Source organism: Chrysochloris asiatica, unplaced genomic scaffold, assembly GCF_000296735.1.
Source record: "Chrysochloris asiatica unplaced genomic scaffold, ChrAsi1.0 scaffold00002, whole genome shotgun sequence".
Classification (NCBI taxonomy): Eukaryota; Metazoa; Chordata; class Mammalia; order Afrosoricida; family Chrysochloridae; genus Chrysochloris; species Chrysochloris asiatica.
Genome location: NW_006408520.1, coordinates 50,166,923 through 50,184,426, shown reverse-complemented (window position 1 = coordinate 50,184,426; position 17,504 = coordinate 50,166,923). Strand labels below are relative to the sequence as shown.

At 37.3% G+C, this 17,504-nt stretch overlaps 1 protein-coding gene across 1 annotated transcript in view; it reads right to left on the bottom strand.

Moving 5' to 3' along the window:
* Window positions 1-17,504, bottom strand: part of SLC44A5 (solute carrier family 44, member 5) — a 161,694-nt gene that overhangs the window by 113,819 nt on the left and 30,371 nt on the right. The window contains exon 2 of the mRNA XM_006831029.1: window positions 8,205-8,289. The gene's annotated coding sequence lies outside the window, so the exon portion shown is untranslated. The remainder of the gene's footprint in view (window positions 1-8,204; window positions 8,290-17,504) is intronic.

Here is a 17,504-nt window from a genome sequence, read left to right as displayed (position 1 = left end):
GATTCATAGTGACCCTATGTATAGGGTTTCCTAGGTTTTTAATTTTTTTGCGGAGCAGTTGAGCAAATTCAATATGAGACCTAGTCTTTTAATAATAATAAGAATAAGAAGAAGAATGTTTTTCTCCCACAGAGTGGTTGTGAGCTTGAATTGCTGTCCTTATGGTTTGTAACCCAGTGCTTATCCTGTGACACAATTGCGCTCAGAATACTGTGAATAGGACATACTTTCACTAAAAAAAATGATTTGTTGTTGATATGAAATTTAAATTTAACTGGAATTAAAAAAAATGTTTATCTGATAAACCTAGCAACTTTGAAAACAGAGGATCTAAACTAATGAGGTGGAGTCCTGGTGTAGTACTATGGTTTAACCCACTGGACTGTAAAGTTAGTTTGAACCACAGGAAGGCAGTTCAAGTTCACTAGCTGCTCATCAGAAACCCTACACAGGGTCACAATAAGTAAGAACCAACTCAATGGCACTTAACAACAACAACAAACAACTAATGAGGTAGAGAAATCATTCTAGAAATAAAGTTATGCAATGAGATTAGAATCTAAGTATCCAGAATAGAGCAAAATAACAAAATCTCAGCAAGGTGGTTCTGCAGATAAAGGGGGAAGTTTGAACTATAGTGTGAATGTGATGCTAGAAAAACTGATGGTACTGATAAAGGTCTTTTCGAGAAAAACTTGCAGGTTAACAAAAAGTTATACAAGACTGTTACTGTGTTATTTTAAGCAAAATAAAATATAGGATAATCTTTGTTGTTCTTAGGTGCCATCAAGTTGGTACCGGCTCATAGCAACCCTATGCACAGCAGAACAAAACACTGCCCAGTCCTGGGCCAACCTCTCTACTGTTGCCACGTTTGAGCCCATTGATGCTGCCACTTTACCCATTCATCTTGCTGGGGATCTTCTTCTTTTTCTCTTTTCCTTCCACCCTACCAAACATGATATCCTTCTCCAGCAACTGGTCCCTCCTGACAATATGTCCGAAGTATGAGAGACGAAGTTTGGCCATCTTCGCCTCCAAGGAGCATTCTGGCTACACTTCTTCCAAAACGGATTTATTGGTTCTTTTGGCAACCCATGGCACTTTCAATATTCTCCTCCAAAACCATACCTCAAAAGTATCAATTCTTCGACGGTCTTCCTTATTCACTGTCCAGCTTTCACATGCATATGAGGTTATTGAAAATACCATGGCTTGGGTAAGGACACCTTAGTCCTCAAGTTGACATCTTTGCTCTTCAACATTTTTAAAAGGTCTTGTGCAGCAGATTTGCCTAATGCAATACGTTGTTTGATTTCTTGACTGTTGCTTCCATGAGTGTTGATAGTTGATCCAAGAAGAATGAAGCCCTTAACAACTTTCAATCTTTTCTCCATTGATAAGAATGTTGTCTATTGGTAAGGATTTTTGTTTTCTTGACATGGAGATGTAATCCATACTGAAGGCTGTGCTCTTTGATATTCATCAGTAAATATTTTAAGTCTTCTTCACTTTCAGGAAGCAAGGTTGTATCATCTGCATATCGCAGGTTGTTAATGAGTCTTCCTCCAATCCTGATGCCACGTTTTTCTTGATATAACACGGCGCTCAGATTATTTGTTCAGCATACAGGTTGAATAAGTATATGGCGAAAGAATACAACCCTGTTGCACACCTTTCTTAATTTGAAACCATTCAGTGTTCCCATGTTCTGTTCGGACAATTGCCTCTTGGTCCAGGTACAGATTCCTCATGAGCACAATTAAGTGTTCAGGAATATTCATACTTTGAAATGTTGTCTATAGCTTGTCATGGTCTATACAATTGAAAGCCTTTGTGTGGTCAATAAAGCACAAGTAAACATCTTTCTGGTATTCTGTGCTTTCAGCCAAGATCCATCTGACATCAGCAATGATATCCCTTGTTTGTACTTGATATCAGGATAATGGTAGGAACGTAAATGCAATGGTTTGTTGACAAAGCTATAATATTATGGTCGTGGTGGTGGTGGCTGTGTGTCACCAAGCCAATTCTGACTCATAGCAAGCTTGTATAGGGTTTCCGAGGCTGTAAGTCTTTATGGGAGCAGAAAGCCTCATCCTTCTCTCTCGAAACGACTGGTAGATTCAAACTGCTTACCTAGCAGTTAACAGCCCAGCTTGTAATCCACTACCTATACTATGGCTCCTGATAATAGTTTTTTTTTCTTTCCAATTTTAGAATCAACCTATAGACAAAACATGAAAGATTCAGTTGAGGTTACAGAACTGAAGACAGTGGTAGTAAACTTCTGGATCATATAAAAGTGAATACAGAAGTAGAAGGTGGGAAGGAAAAGAAAGCTGAGAAAAGGATGAAAAAGATAATTTTCTCTTGCATAACGAGGAGTTGATACTAGCTCTAGTTGTTTTTGAAACCAGAAATAAAGGTATTGCTATATTACTGGAAGTCACAAAATAACATTAGGAAATAATCTAAAGCTATCAAACCTGAGGAGAGGAGGAAGGTCAGGAAAAGAGATGATATAAATGAGTTAAACTTTTACCTTTCATTCCAGAATGTCAAAGGATCTATTATCTAAAGTTAATATAAGACAAACTAATAGAATGAGTGTGTTATTTCAAGTGATGTAATTTCAGAAAGAACTAAAACGGCAGAGGAAAAAAACAAAACAAAACAAAAAAAATCTCCATGTAATGAAGTTGGGTGAGGAGTGCTAGGACTCTTTATTATTGTTTGATTTGATAATCTTTGATATAAATTTTCAAAATTAAATCAAGTAGTAGATCTAGATTTGTAGTGTATTTAATCAAACAGATTTGTGGAAACTCCTTGTCATTTTGTAAGAGGTTCTTCAATGAATTGAACACAAAATTATTATTGCTTCACTTACAGACCAAATTAGATACAAAATTTAAATGAAAATCTTTGTCCTCTTAATATTTATTCCCTGTTTCCTTATATGAATCTTGTACCAAAGAGATGGAAATTTCAGACTGTTTAATTTGGTAATGACCCTGCATCAGGCAATACTGTTATTTTAACAAAGTTGGTATAAACTGAAATTTTTCTAGTAGCCAGAAGGTGGCATCAAAATCAACTGAGTTCTTGGTTTTTAGTGGAAATGCCGAAGAAACGGTCTATACTCAGGTATTATAAGCAACTTCACTGAATTTCAAAAGTAAGAAAATATTGAGTAGCTAAATCAACAAGAAGAAATGATGAAGTAAAAGAACTAAACAGAAGATTTCAAATGATGACTTAAGAAGACAAAGTAAAGCATTAAAATGAAATGTGCAAAAACCTGGAGTTTGAAAACCACAAGGGACGAGCCTGCTTGGCATTCCTTAAGTTGAAAGAACTGACAAAAAATTCAATATTCAATTCTTGCAATATTGAATTATTCTATGGGCAAAAATGGGAATTATGCAGTAGCATCAAAAAAGATGTAAGGAATACCCAGAATCACTACACCTGAAAGACATGACAAATGTTCAGCCATTGCAGGAGGTAGCATGCAATAAAAAAACAAAAATGGTACTGAAGGAAGACGCCGAAGCTATACTGAAGGCATTTCAAAAATTAAACCTCCAGGAATTGATTGAATATCAATTGAGATGTTTCAATAAATGGATGCAGCACTGGAAGGACTTACTCATCTATGCCAAGATATTTAGCAGATAGTTACCTGGAACTGGAATAGATTAATGTATGTGCCTACTCCAAAGATAAGTGATCCAGTAGAAAGCAGAATTTATTGTAAGAAAAACTATGCTAAAGTAACTCAAAATTGGTTGCAATAGAACATCCACAGGTTACTGCCAGAAATTCAAGCAGGATTCAGAAGAGGACATGGAACAAGGGAAACCATTTCTGATACTAAATGGATCTTGACTGAAAGCAGAGAATGCCAGAAATATATTTACCTGTGTTTTATTGACTATACACAGACATTTAACTGTCTGGATTATAACAAATTATGGATAATATTTGTGAATAATGGAAATTCCAGAATACTTTATTATGCCCATGTGTAATCTGTACAAAGGACAAGAAGCAGTTGTTCGAACAGAAAAGGGTATACTGAATGGTTTTAAAGGTGGGGATCAGGGCTTTATTTTTTCATCACTTATGAATTGCAAGGTCAGCAGTTCAAACTCACTAGCTGCTCCTTGAAAACTCAACTCGATGGCACTTAACAACAACGACCAATTCAATATGTATGTTGAGCAAATGATCCAAGAAGTTATACTATATGAAGAACAACAATGTGTCAGAATTGAAGGAAGACTCATTGACAACCTTTGGTAATTCAGATGACACAATCAGTTGAAAAGGGATTGTCCTTAAGGGTGTGGTCAACCTCCAGAATATAAATGGATATTCTGGTGTTCTCACTCTCTCTCTCTCTCTGTCTTTTAACCATCTTCTCATCTGACCTCTGGATCTGAGGACTTTTGCCTACTGAAGTCTTTGGCCCACTGCTGGATTCACCAGCCCTTGCAATACCATGAGACAGCAGAGGTCTCCAGCCTGCTGCTTGACCTAACAGTCTGGAATCTGTGTAAACCACAATTGTGTAAACCATTTCCTTGAAGTAAATCTCTCTATATTTATATTTTATTGATTTTGTTCTTCTAGCAAACCCACTTAAGACAGTAGGTTATAAGTGGTTCATTTTGTGTATTAAAATCCCTCAGAATTTATTATATTTACTGACCTTGGTGTCAAGTTTAGAAAAACCTTGTCTATCTGATAATTCTAGATCAATGGGCTCTACAATTGGAGAAAAAGAAAGTTCTATTCTTACTTTGTCACACACAAAAATAAACTCCAAGGACAAAAATGAATGAACATGTCTGTGTATTGAGCTGGAACTATCATTTAATGGTTTTTGTATACTGAAATTGTGGTCACTGTTGTTGTTAAGTGTCGTCCATTCAGTTCCAACTCACGGAGACCTTGTATATGGTTCCTAAGGCTGCAAATCTTTGCTGAAGCAGAAAGCCTCATCTTTCTCCCGTGGAATAGCTGATGGGCTCAAACTGCTGACTTTGTGGGTCACTGCTCAGTATTTATCCTACAAAGTCACCACACTTTGGAATTGTGACACTGTGTTTGAAATAAGTGGGTCATTGGCTTAGATCTGGGAGTTTTTGATACAAAGGTCCTTTTAAAACTAGCCTATTTTAAAGAGATTTAAAGAACATACTTTTTTTTTTTTTAACTACCTGATTTTTTTTTTTTTTCCTTCAGAATGTAAAAGTTTTCTTGGCAATGTTTGTGATTTTCTGAGTTACTGAGGTTAGAATAAGATTTCCCATCCTGCATCAGAATTTAGTCGAGTACTCTCTAACAGGTATGTAGGACTTTTTGTAGGAGTCAATTTGTCCGTTATAAACTCAAGTTGACATGGTGAGGGACTTGTTTTTGTTAGGTGCTATCTATGTGGTCACAGAAGAGCACTGTCTGGTCCTGCTGCTATACTTGAACCCATTGTAGCGGCTGCTGTGTTAATCCATCTCACTGAGGCTCTTCCTCAACTTGACATTTGTTCTCCACAACTTTGTTTCTTCTTTAGTCTCTTTAAAAGCTCTACTCCATGAATTTTGCTAACACTTTCTGAGTCTATTTTTTAAATCTATATACCTTTTGAGATAGCAACGTGCGTGGTTGCGAGGAGCGTAAGGACTATAACTGAAGTATTTTGAGTCATAGTTTTTGTTGTTACTTTTTGGAGAGGTCAGGGGGTTGTCACTTTGTTTATCCATGTGTGGTGCAGTGATTTACTTGATATGGTTCCTCTAGCCATAGTCTTTGTAACTGCCAAAAGAGGCTCATTTAGATTGGGTGATTTCCTCTTTCCCTGATGAGCCTGATTAAGAGAAGGCAGACAAAGATGCTTATAGGATTATGTGATTCAATCACAAGCAACTGTTAACAGGGCAAATTATAATGGAAAAAATTTAGAACTCTAATGAGGGGAATTGATCAATTTGCCATCCTGTTGGATTTAAAATGAGCCATCTCAGAAGCAGGAAGGGGGATCTTACTTTCATCAAGAAAGCAGAACTAGGAATGGAGTACATCCTTTGGATTCCCAAATTCCTGAACAAGAAACTACCGTCATCCAGGGCTTGCTGGTGTGGCTGCTGTGGGTTAATGCACTGGACTGCAAGGTCAATTTGAAATGCAAGGTCGGTGGTGGATCAAGCTCACCAGTCACCCCTTGGAAACCCTATACAGAGTCGCTATGAGTCAGAACTGACTTGATGGCACTTAACAACAACAATAACAACAACACAGAGGGACAGAAAGCTGTGACACCAGACAAGTTGGAAGAGGAGTAGCAGAGACGTGGCAGCAGCAGAACCAAGAGCCAAAGCACAAGGCAGAGCATTGGCCTCCTAGTCCGTGGAACAAGTAAAGCTAAGTGCTTTGGGGAAGGATGTTCCCTTGCAGTATGAGGTGCCTCCAAGCATTTAATGGGGGGTGGCTAAGTTTGCTAGCCCGTGGAGCAAGAGCGGAGTGCCTTCAGGCTAAAGCTTAAGGTGAAATGGCATACTCTTTGGACATTTGTTGGCACTACTAAAAGAATTTTGTAACATTGCCTGAGGAGGGCAGAGAACAAATGGCCATGTGGTTGAAAAGTCATGGGTCAGAGAGAGGACTGAGTGTGGGCAGCACTGAGAAGATGCTGTCCTAATCCAATAACTGTATCCTGAGCATTTTTGATCCTGAATTTTAACCACTAAACTCCTTAATAAACCCCATACTCATGAGTATTGTCTGAGTTAAGTGTGGCCATTGCAATAAATTATGGAGCCAAGCAAAGAAGAAAAAGTGTTATGGGACTGACGGTTGGTGTCAAAATTGGTAAAGAAGGTTCAAGGGTGAAGGCATGTCTGACCTCCACCACCTCATAGAAATCAAGCTTGGGATGATGAGTTTGATACCCTTCCCTTTATGAAGTCAGGTGATGCCCTCATGACATTTCACACCATCCAATATCAAATTGGGGCTCCTGGTGTGGTGCTGGAGCATCAGCACTGGACTGCAATTCTCAAAGTCAGCAGTTCAAACCCACCAGCTGCTCTTCAGAAATCCTACATAGGGTAGCTATGAGTCAAAACTGACTCGATGGCACTTAACGACAACAATGATAATACTAGTTTAGGAAGAACTTGTTTTTGTTACGTGCCATCGAGTCAGTTCCAACTCATAGTCATCCAGTATAGGATTTCCAAGGAGCAGCTGGTGAGTTCGAACAGCAAACTTTACAGTTCAAATTGACCTTGTGGTGTCGTGCTTTATCCTACAATGCCATACCAGGACTCTTTAGGAAGAACTAGGAGGTGTAATCACCATTGTAGGGATCAACAGAAAAGAAACGCATCTGAGAGAAGGGAAAGAAAATTTGCTTAAAAATGTGGGATACAAATTTTTTTTAAGATAAAGAAATAGAAAACTTATTTTCAGAAGTGGAAATTTATGATTAATATTAAAAAGGAATTTGATGGGAAATTCTTCTTTGTTTGTTTCAACTACTTGGGTGCATTGTCTACCACAGCCAACTTGCCTTGCAAAGTCTACCATGCATAGATGACTTTCTGGATTATACCTTCACTTAGAATGGATCATCAGCAAGCACGTAGTGAAAATAATTCCACTAGCCATGTACTCTAGTTTTCTAACAGTCCCTCAGAACTCAGCCTTTACACAGTCCATTTCATAAGGCATTTTAAAATATGGCTTCTGATCCACATTGAAAATCCAAAATCAATGGATGATCTAATCCATCCTTATAATTATATTTTTTAGTAAACTGAGTCTTTATTAGCTGCATAAACAATAGCAACACCATGACTTCAATCATAGAGAATAAAATTGCTTATAAGGAAAAGAGAAAGAGAATTTTAAATCTAGTAGAGTTAATGTAGGGGAGCGTGATGACTCCATAGGACAAGACTGGACGGTGAACAATAAGGCCAGTGGTTCAAGCTTACTAGCTGCTCCATGGGAGAAAAATAAGGATTTCTGCTCCCACAAAGATTTAAAGCCTCAGAAACTCTATACAGGGTTTCACTATGAGTTGGAACTTACATGATGGCACTTAACAACAACAATAAGAGTTAATGTAAAAGTGATTTCTGGGTTCCAGCCCAGACAATAAAATCAGACAAAGCAAAAGTGGCCATACTCACTCATTGGGGGTGCCCTTCTGGCCACAAAAGTGCCCCTGGCTGTCTGTAGGATAGGCCACTCTCCTGGGATCGCCATGTACCCAGGCTGCAGGAACAAGAAAGGACATAAACTCTATCAGTAACAGCTAGCTAAAAGCAGTCTGATTTGAGATATTAGAATGCACCACTTGCAATATGCTAACCTCTCTCTCCTCAGTCACAGAAGATTATTGATTTTCTTCAAAGAGTAATTTCTTAATGAAAAGTAAAATAAAATATGGATGAATCAGTCAGAAAGCACATTTCTCTTATTCTCTCAGGATTCATCTGGATTGTAGCCAGAGCATGAGGTAATGCACTTAGAAAATGACATTTATTAAAATGAGAATTAGAGGGCATATGACAACAGCTTGGCTGGCTAGAAGTCACTTTTTCTATGACTCAAAATGAAATGACTTCATAGTAGAGCTCATAAATTTACAGTAAACAATATGATGTAAGGGTTTGGGGTTATACATAAGTGAAAAACATTAACATTTTTAAAAGAATGAATGACTACTTCAAACTGACTAGTTCTTTATCATTTGATAGAAAGATAAACAGAAACAACTCCAGAGGCTATATGTAATATTTACCATACAATTTGTTATATAATCTCAAAGTATACTATAAACATCAAATGTTCTCAAATTTCATGAAAACCGAGGACTCAGTTCTGTTTTCTTTGGAAATGCTGGGCTCTAAATTATACAAATTGATAACCTTTGTTTCTCAAAATTTACCAGCTTTATTTGACAGAATAATAGGACCAATGAAAAGGTAATTAGCATGCATTAGCTAAATTAGGTAATAGTCCCTGATTCTAGTGGAATTATTCTAACTTCTCTAATTTGATTAATACAGTTCCTAAAAATCTATGAAATGCGTTAGTCACCTAATGTTTGCCTTTGCATATAGACGATATCTCTTTATCCTTGCAATGTCTGCCCATCTATCTCCTTACCCACATGTATTGGACTTGATAGTTCATGCTATAATTCAATCATCTTTCCATACAGCATCTGTATGTCTCAGATAGATTAAAAAAACAATACTGAATGAGAATTTTAATGTGGAAGAGTAATTTTCTCAATAATTTTTCTAATCAATTTAAGCCTTGCCTTTCAGTATCTAAGTACCCAGGAAAGCTTCCTTTGTCTAATTCTTTCCTCAATGTTACAAAGACCAATTCAGTTTTATCTTCTAATACCTTATGAAATCTGACTTACATGGGCAGCTCTATGCTGTCATATCCTCTCATCTTTATTTCCTCAGAATAAAGAAAGGGGACTATAAGGACATTATATAAATGACATCTAAGTGTTCAATGTACACTGTTTCCAGACAAGGTTTTAACATAATATGTATGTGTCTTCGTTTGTCACATTTTGATTAAACCTAAGAAAGAGATAATGATTTTATGGGATTCTATTTTCTGTACTATGTCCCTTTTTAGTTTATCCCATTATATCTTATTCTTTTTATAACATAAATTCAGAAAAAAAAAGGACCTAGGAAAGGGTTTGGATTGCTAATATATCTATGACCCTGAGCCAACCATTTAACTGTTTTGAGTCTTGATCTTTCTAATCTGTTAATTCAAAATGGGTATAATAATGCCACCCATGATAAGGATGTTGAGGACATGAAAGAAGATCATGAGAGTGCCTAATAAGGTTCTTGGCATACTATAATGACTAAGTAAATTTAGTGTCCGTCTCATATTGGTTTCTCCAAAGCAAACACTGAGAGAAGGATTTTGCTGCAGGTCGTTGATTTGGGAGATGATTGTAGAAAACTTAAGGCAAGTGAGGCGGGAAATTTATGAGTGGGATATTGCTGTTAGCATTTGGGTTCCATCCTGATGGAACCTTCTGGTGAATGATATAGAGCTTGCCTGTCTGTCAGTGGGCAGGACAAAACGGTACCATAGCTTCCATAGATTCACATGGTTCAAGGGGACATGGAGTGTGGCATTAGCAGCATCTGTTCTAGTGCTTTTCCACTTTTTAAAAAATCAATTACATAATTTATTAACGATTACTAGGAGTCCTGGTGTGGCACTGTGGACTAAGCACTGAACCGCTAACCACAAAGTTAGCAGTTCAAACTTAACAGCCGCTACTTGAAAATCTTATACAGGGTCACTATAAATTGTAAGTGGCTCAATGGCACTTAACAACAACAACACAGACCCTGTACTAGAAGTCAATGCTAGTATAATTTTATGTCAGTTTTCAAGAAACAGATAAAAAGGAGAAAAGAAAATTTTCAGAAGGCTTAGAGAAATGGTTTTTGAGAACTACAAACAACAAGGATTTGGACAAAAGGCTAGGAGTACGAAAGAATTTATAAACTGAATACATTTATTAACTGCTACAATGTGTCAGAAACTATGTATTACATCTATATTTGAGTCTCATAATGACCCAAGAAGTAGGTATTATTTTCACTTACATTTTTAGGTAACTGCAGTTTAGAATATATTTACTTCTCAACATCACACTGCTTTTATGTAGTATGAACAAGTTTTGAATTAAGATGTGTCTCTAAGCCCCATACTTAGAACCACTAGACTATAGAGATTATAATTCCCCTGCTAAGGAACAATTAGGACACATTTGTTACCAGTGGAAAACAACAAGGGTATCAGTTTATGTTGTACACATAACCTAAGAAAAGAGATAACAGGTAATTTTACCATCTTTGGCATTTTGAGAGTAGAGCTTGATACTTGGGGAGAGAGGGAGAATGTTTGAGTATGAGGGATATGTGGGCCTGGGGACCAGGGAAAGGAGGATGAAGATGGAAGTGTCAAGGGAAGAATTCTCCTCCTTGGCTTTCTAGGTCTGAATTGTGGCAGGTGGCTGTGTTACTGAGCGGTTGCTACACCTCTCCTCACAACTCTGGCATAGATGTGGTGCTACAGATGGTCTGTGTTTGAGCTGGAACAGTCAGTCTCTGGAAAGTTGCAAGGGCCAGTTCAGAGTCACGTCATTCTCCACAAGTCCACATCTGTCCGTACTTCCAGTAGCAGGATGTGGTAGTGGGGGAAAAAGGAGATCAAAGGAGACACGTAGCAGCAGTCATTTGCACTATTAGTAAAGTAGAACAGACTGCTCACATTTTATTCCTTTTCTTGGAATTTCTCTTTTTCTTGGAAATTCATGGAGCCTCGAAAACTATGCTGTCCACTATGGTGGTCACTAGCCACTCATATCTACTGAGCATTGAAAGATGATTTGTCCGGATTAAGATGTCCAGTTAGTGTAAAATACATATCAAATTTGGTAGACAGTATGAAGAATAAAAGGGAATGAAAATCACTTCATTAATAATTTTCATTTTCAGTACAGATTGAAATGATAGTATTAAATACATTGAATAAACCAAATTGATTACTTCAGCTATTTATTTTACTGTTTCAAATGTGGCTACTAGAAAATTTTAAATTACATATATGACACATCATGTTTCTTGTTGACAGGTCTGTTCTATAACTTTTCCCCCACAAAAATCAAGGTCTTCCTATACAAGGCAATTGTTGTTGTTGTTAGGTACCATTGAGTTGGTATTGCCTTATAGCGACCCTACGCACAACAGAATGCAACATTGCCAGGTCTTGCACCAACCTCACAATTGCTACTACACCAACTTCACTCCCATTGTTGCTGACACTGTGCCAATCTATCTCATTGGGGGTCTTCCTCTTTTTCACTGACCCTCCACTTTACCAAGCATGATGTCCTTCTGCAGGCACTAGTCCCTCCTGATCCAAAGTATGAGAGAAAATGTCTGGCCATGAACAGGTATATGTAACATGTTACACATATGTCACAATATTTATATGTTGTTAAATGTCAGCAAGTCAGTTCCAACTGATAGCAACCCTGTATAGGGTTTCCAAGGAGCAATTGGTGGCCTCAAATCACCAACCTTGTGATTAGCAATCCAGTGCTTATCCAACAGCATCATACCAGGACTCTGGCAAATATATAGCATATCCCAGTTCTTTTTATAACAAATATTTTATTGTGCCCTTTTTACTATACTGAAAGCAAATCCATAGAAAACATGACTCTCCTACACGCATAATATCGTTTGAAAAAAATCAATAAAAATCCTAACTATAAAGTAAATGAGAAATAAGAGAACAGTAATTTTAAAAGTATGTAGGTCAAACATGACTAGAAAACACAGTGAAGGGTCAGATGCTTGTACCTAATGGTAGAATTGCATAACATGATAGCTATAATTACAGAAGGGTGTATATGTATTGATGCATTGTGTGGTTGCTATTATTGTTGTGGTTATGTGCTGCTGAGTCAGTTTCAACTCTCAGCAACAATGTATAGGATTTCTGAGGAGCTGTCTGTGGTTCTGAATCAACGAACTTTTGGTTAGCAGTCTACAGTTTATCCTACAATGCCACACCAGTACTTTGATGTGTTACGTAGGACAGTCATATTCAACAAATGGTGGTATTTTCAGTGATATGATTTTTCACAGTGAGAAACAAATCTTAGTAAATTCTAAATAAAAAAGAGACAATCATCCTTGAAATTGCTTCGGTATATATATTAAAACCTTGCAAAAATATGTTGCTGTTAAGTGCTGTTGAGTAAGTTCAGGTTCCTAGAGACCCTGTTTAGTGTTTCCGAGGAATAGCTGGTGGGTTTGAAGCATCAACCTTGTGGTCCAGTGCTTATCCTACAGCCACACCAGGATATGTATATGTAAAACATAAGTTCTGGGTTCAAATGCTTTCAACAAATTCTCCCTAACATGAGTTGGACATAGGAAAGTGGTGCAGAAAATGGAAACATTCTTGGTTGTGCAGAACTATCCCAGATATTGCAAGTCATCTATCTGCCCTGGCTACCAAATGCTAAATGTCAAATGGTGTCCCCCAAACACTCTGACAATCAAAACTCAAAATTTCTGAAATATACACTAGGCAATGGGACTGTCTCAGTTAATAGTCACTAGTTAAATGTATAAATCTCTCTCACACACACACATATAAATGTATAAACATGTATATATTACCACTTGTCTGACAGTTTGTCATACTATGGTGGCTTGTGTGTTACTGTAATGCTGGAAGCTATGCCACTGGTATTTCAAATACCAGTGGGGTCACCTGTGGAGAATAGATTTCAACTGAGCTTCCAAACTAAGACATACTCAGAAGGAGTGGTGGACTTCTTCTGAATGTTTAGCCACTGAGAATTTTATGAATAGCAGTGGAACACTGTCAGCATCAGAATAGTGAATACTGAAAAATTATGAATAGCACCAGAATATTGTCAGAAATAATGCCAGAAGACTAGAGCCTAAGGTTGAAAGGCACTCAAAATACAAATGGTAAAGAGCTGCCTCTTCAAAGTAAAGTTTATCATGATGACACAAATGGAGTAAAGTTTTCAGGAACTTCATTTGCTTATGGGGCACAATTAAAAATAAAGAAAAACAGCTGTAAACATCCATTAGTAATTGGAACATGGAAGCATGCCAAAAAGGAAAAGAAATACACAAAGATCGATATCATAGTGTTTATGAGTCCGACAGCTGATCTTATGGTCAGCAGTTCGAAACTACCTGTGGTTCCGTGGGAGAAAGATGAGGCTTTCTGCTTCTGTAAAGATTTACAGTCTCAGAAACCCTATACAGGGTCGTTGTGAGTTGGAACCAACTCCACGGCATGTAACCACCACCAGCACCAGTGAGCTGAAATGGACTGGTATTGGCTATTTTGAATCTGACAATCATATAGTTTACTAAGCCAGGGATGACATCACATTCATCATCAAAAATAACATTTGAAGATCTGTCTTGAAATATAATGCTGCCTGTGATAGGATACTATCCATATGTTTACACGGAAAAGCAGTAAACACCAATATTATTCAAATTTATGCACCAACCACTAAAGCCAGTGTTGATGAAATAGAAGAATTCTACCAACTTCTTCAGTTTGAAAGTAATCAAACTTTCAATTAAGATACATTGATTAATGGTGATGGGATTGAAAGCAAAGAGGATCAGGAGCTGGAAAATATGGTCTTTGTGATCAAAACAATGTTGGAGATGGCATGATAGAATTTTGCAAGACCAATGATTTCTTCATTGCAAGTACCTTTTTCAAACAACATAAAAGATGACTATCCACATGGACCTCACCAGATGGAATACACAAAAATCAAAGTGATTACATCGATGGGAAGAGATGATGTAAATGCTCCGTATCATCAGACAAGACAAGGCCAGAGACCGACTGCGGAATAGACCATCAATTGTTCATATGCAAGTTCAGGCTGAAGCTGAAGGAAATTAAAACCAATCTATGAAAGCCAAAAAATGACTTTGAACATATCTCACAGGAACTTAGAGATCATCTCAAGAACAAATTTGATGCATTGGAGACAGAAACAGAGATAAGAACAATTGTGGATGACATTAAGAACATCATACTGTACGAAAGCAAAAGGTCATTAAGTAAAAAAGAAAGAAGGAAAAGCCAAAATGGATATCAGAAGACTCTGAAGCTTGTTCTCCTGCATACAGAAGAAAATTTCAAAGGGTAGCTTGAGAAGACAGAGTATTAAAATGTATGTGCAAAGACTGTAAGTTTGAAAACCAAGAGGGAAGTACATGCTCAGCATTTCTCAAGCTGAAAGAACTGAAGGAAAATTCAAGCCTTGGCTTGAAATATTGAAGGATTCTATGAGGAAACTATTGCATGATGCAAGAAGCATCCGAAGAAGATGAAAAAAAAAATACACAGTCATTGTACCAAAAACAAATGATCAGTGTTCAACCATTTTAAGCAATAACATATGATCAAGAACCAATTGTACTGAAGAAGTCCAAGGTCCACTGAAGGCATTGAAAATAATAAAGCACCTAGAATTGATGGAATGCAAATGGAACGCTTTCAACAAACTGATGCAGCACTGGAGGCACTCATTCATCTATGCCAAGAAATTTGAAAGACAATTACCTGGCCAACTGGCCAACTGATTGGAAGAGATACGTATTTGTGCCCATTGCAAAGTGAGGTGACCCAACAGAATGTGGAAATCACCGGACAATATCATTAACCTCACATGTGAGTAAAATGTTGCTAAATATAATTCAAAAAGGGCTGCAACATTGACAGGGAATTGTCACAGATTCAAGGCAGATTCAGATAAGGACATGGAATGAGGAATATTATTACTTACATCAGATGGATCTTTGCTGAAAGAAGGGAAGACCAGAAAGATGCTTAACTGTGCTTTATTGACTATGCACAGTCTTTCCTCTGTGTGGATCATGACAAGCTATGGATAACATTTTGAAGAATGGGTATTCCAGAACACTTAACTGTACTCATGAGGAACTTGTACATAGACAAACACTAATCCATCATTAATATACCCTAAGAATACTATAAGGAATCCTGATAGCATAGAGGGTTACAAGTTGCATTGCTAACCAAAAGCTCAGTAGTTCAAATCTACCAGTCACTCCATAGGAGAAAAATGAGACATTTTGCTCATTTTTTACAGCCTCAGAAAGCTTATACAGGATTGCTATGAGTTAAAACTGACGCGATGGCACTTAACAACAAGAATACTACATATATGGTTGTGATGGTGTGCCATGGAGTCAGTTCTAACTCATAGTGACCTACATAGGTTTTCTAAGGCTGTAAATCTTTACAGGAGTAGAAAGTCTCATCTTTCTCCTGCAGATGGACTGGTAGTTTTGAACTGCTGACCTTGAGGTTAGCAGCCCACCTTGTAACCACTATGCTACAAGACCTCTTTCTCACTATATGTGTGTGTGTTTGTGTGTGTAGTGTATTTCATAATAATTATACAATGGACAGGACAGCAGATGGGTCCTGAAAATGATAATGGATTATCTTAAACTTAACCAAGTCATGATTTTAATTTCAGCAGCTGCTGCTCAAGTTGTTAAAATAAAAACAGCCTCAACCACCTTGTAGGTAGCCACTGCTCTGACAAATGCTTTCCCCCTTTCCCAATAAGTAGAAAACACCAGAGCATTTGCTTTTACTTAGCAGGGATACCACTGTTGACTGTATTGAACTTCAAACACTTTGCCGCAATTTAATATGTAGGGACATCAATAATTTCCCTACTCTACAGAAAATCAAAAAGATCCACTTCACTCATGGCATCATATAGATAAGATCTGAAAAACAATAAATATTTCATGTAATTTTAAGTCTTAGAAGACATACATGTGTACGAGTGAGTGAGAAGTAAATCCTAGGAAGATACAGGGATCCAGGGGTCCTTCAAAGTTAAGAAGATAATTTGCTAACCTCACACTCCTTTCTGTTAGTAAAGAGCCATAGCACTTATAGGCTGTGAGATTTGAGTGGGCCCCAGAAAAATACACTTTTCAGATGGCTTAGGCTACTATATCTGCCCCTGGATCTATATGACAGAATGGACTGACTGATATTTAAAATATTTCAGAGATATTGCCAAGTTAAAGAAAACAGGGACTAACAACAATGTTGTCGTTGTCATGTACTGTTGAGTGGGCTACAACTCATTGTGACACTGCACAACACAACATGCACAACAGAATGAAACACTGCCCAGTCCTGCACCATCCTCATAATTTTTGTTCGCCTTGAGCCCATTGTTGTTTACACTGTCCCGATCTACCTTGTTGGGGTTCTTTTTTTCTTGCTACTTTACTAAGTTTGATGTCCTTCTCCAAGGACTGATAACATGTCTGAAGTATGAGAGACAAAGTCTTGTTATTTTGGTTTCTAACTAACAATTTGGCTGTGCTTTTTCCAACATAGATTTATTTATTTTTCTGGTAGTTCATGGTACTTTTAATATTCTTCTCCAGCATCATATGTCAAATGCATCAATTATTTTACAGTCTTCCCTACTCATTGTCCAACTTTCACATGCATATGAAGTTATTGAAAATACCATATGTTCAGGTGCAACTTAGATTTAAACTAATATATTTGCACTTGAACACTTCAAAGAAGTCTTGTGTAACAGATTTTCCTGATACAGTACATTTTTTTTTGTTTGTTTCTTTACTGCTATTTCTTTGAGTGTTGATTATGGATTCAAACAAAAAGAAGTCTTTGACAGCTTCAATTTCTTCTCCATTTATCATGATCCAACTTGGTCCAGTTGTGAGGATTTCATTTTCTTTGTGCTTAAGAACAATCTATACTTAAGGCTATGGTCTTTGATCTTCATCAGAAAGCATTTTAAGTCCTCTTAGCATTCA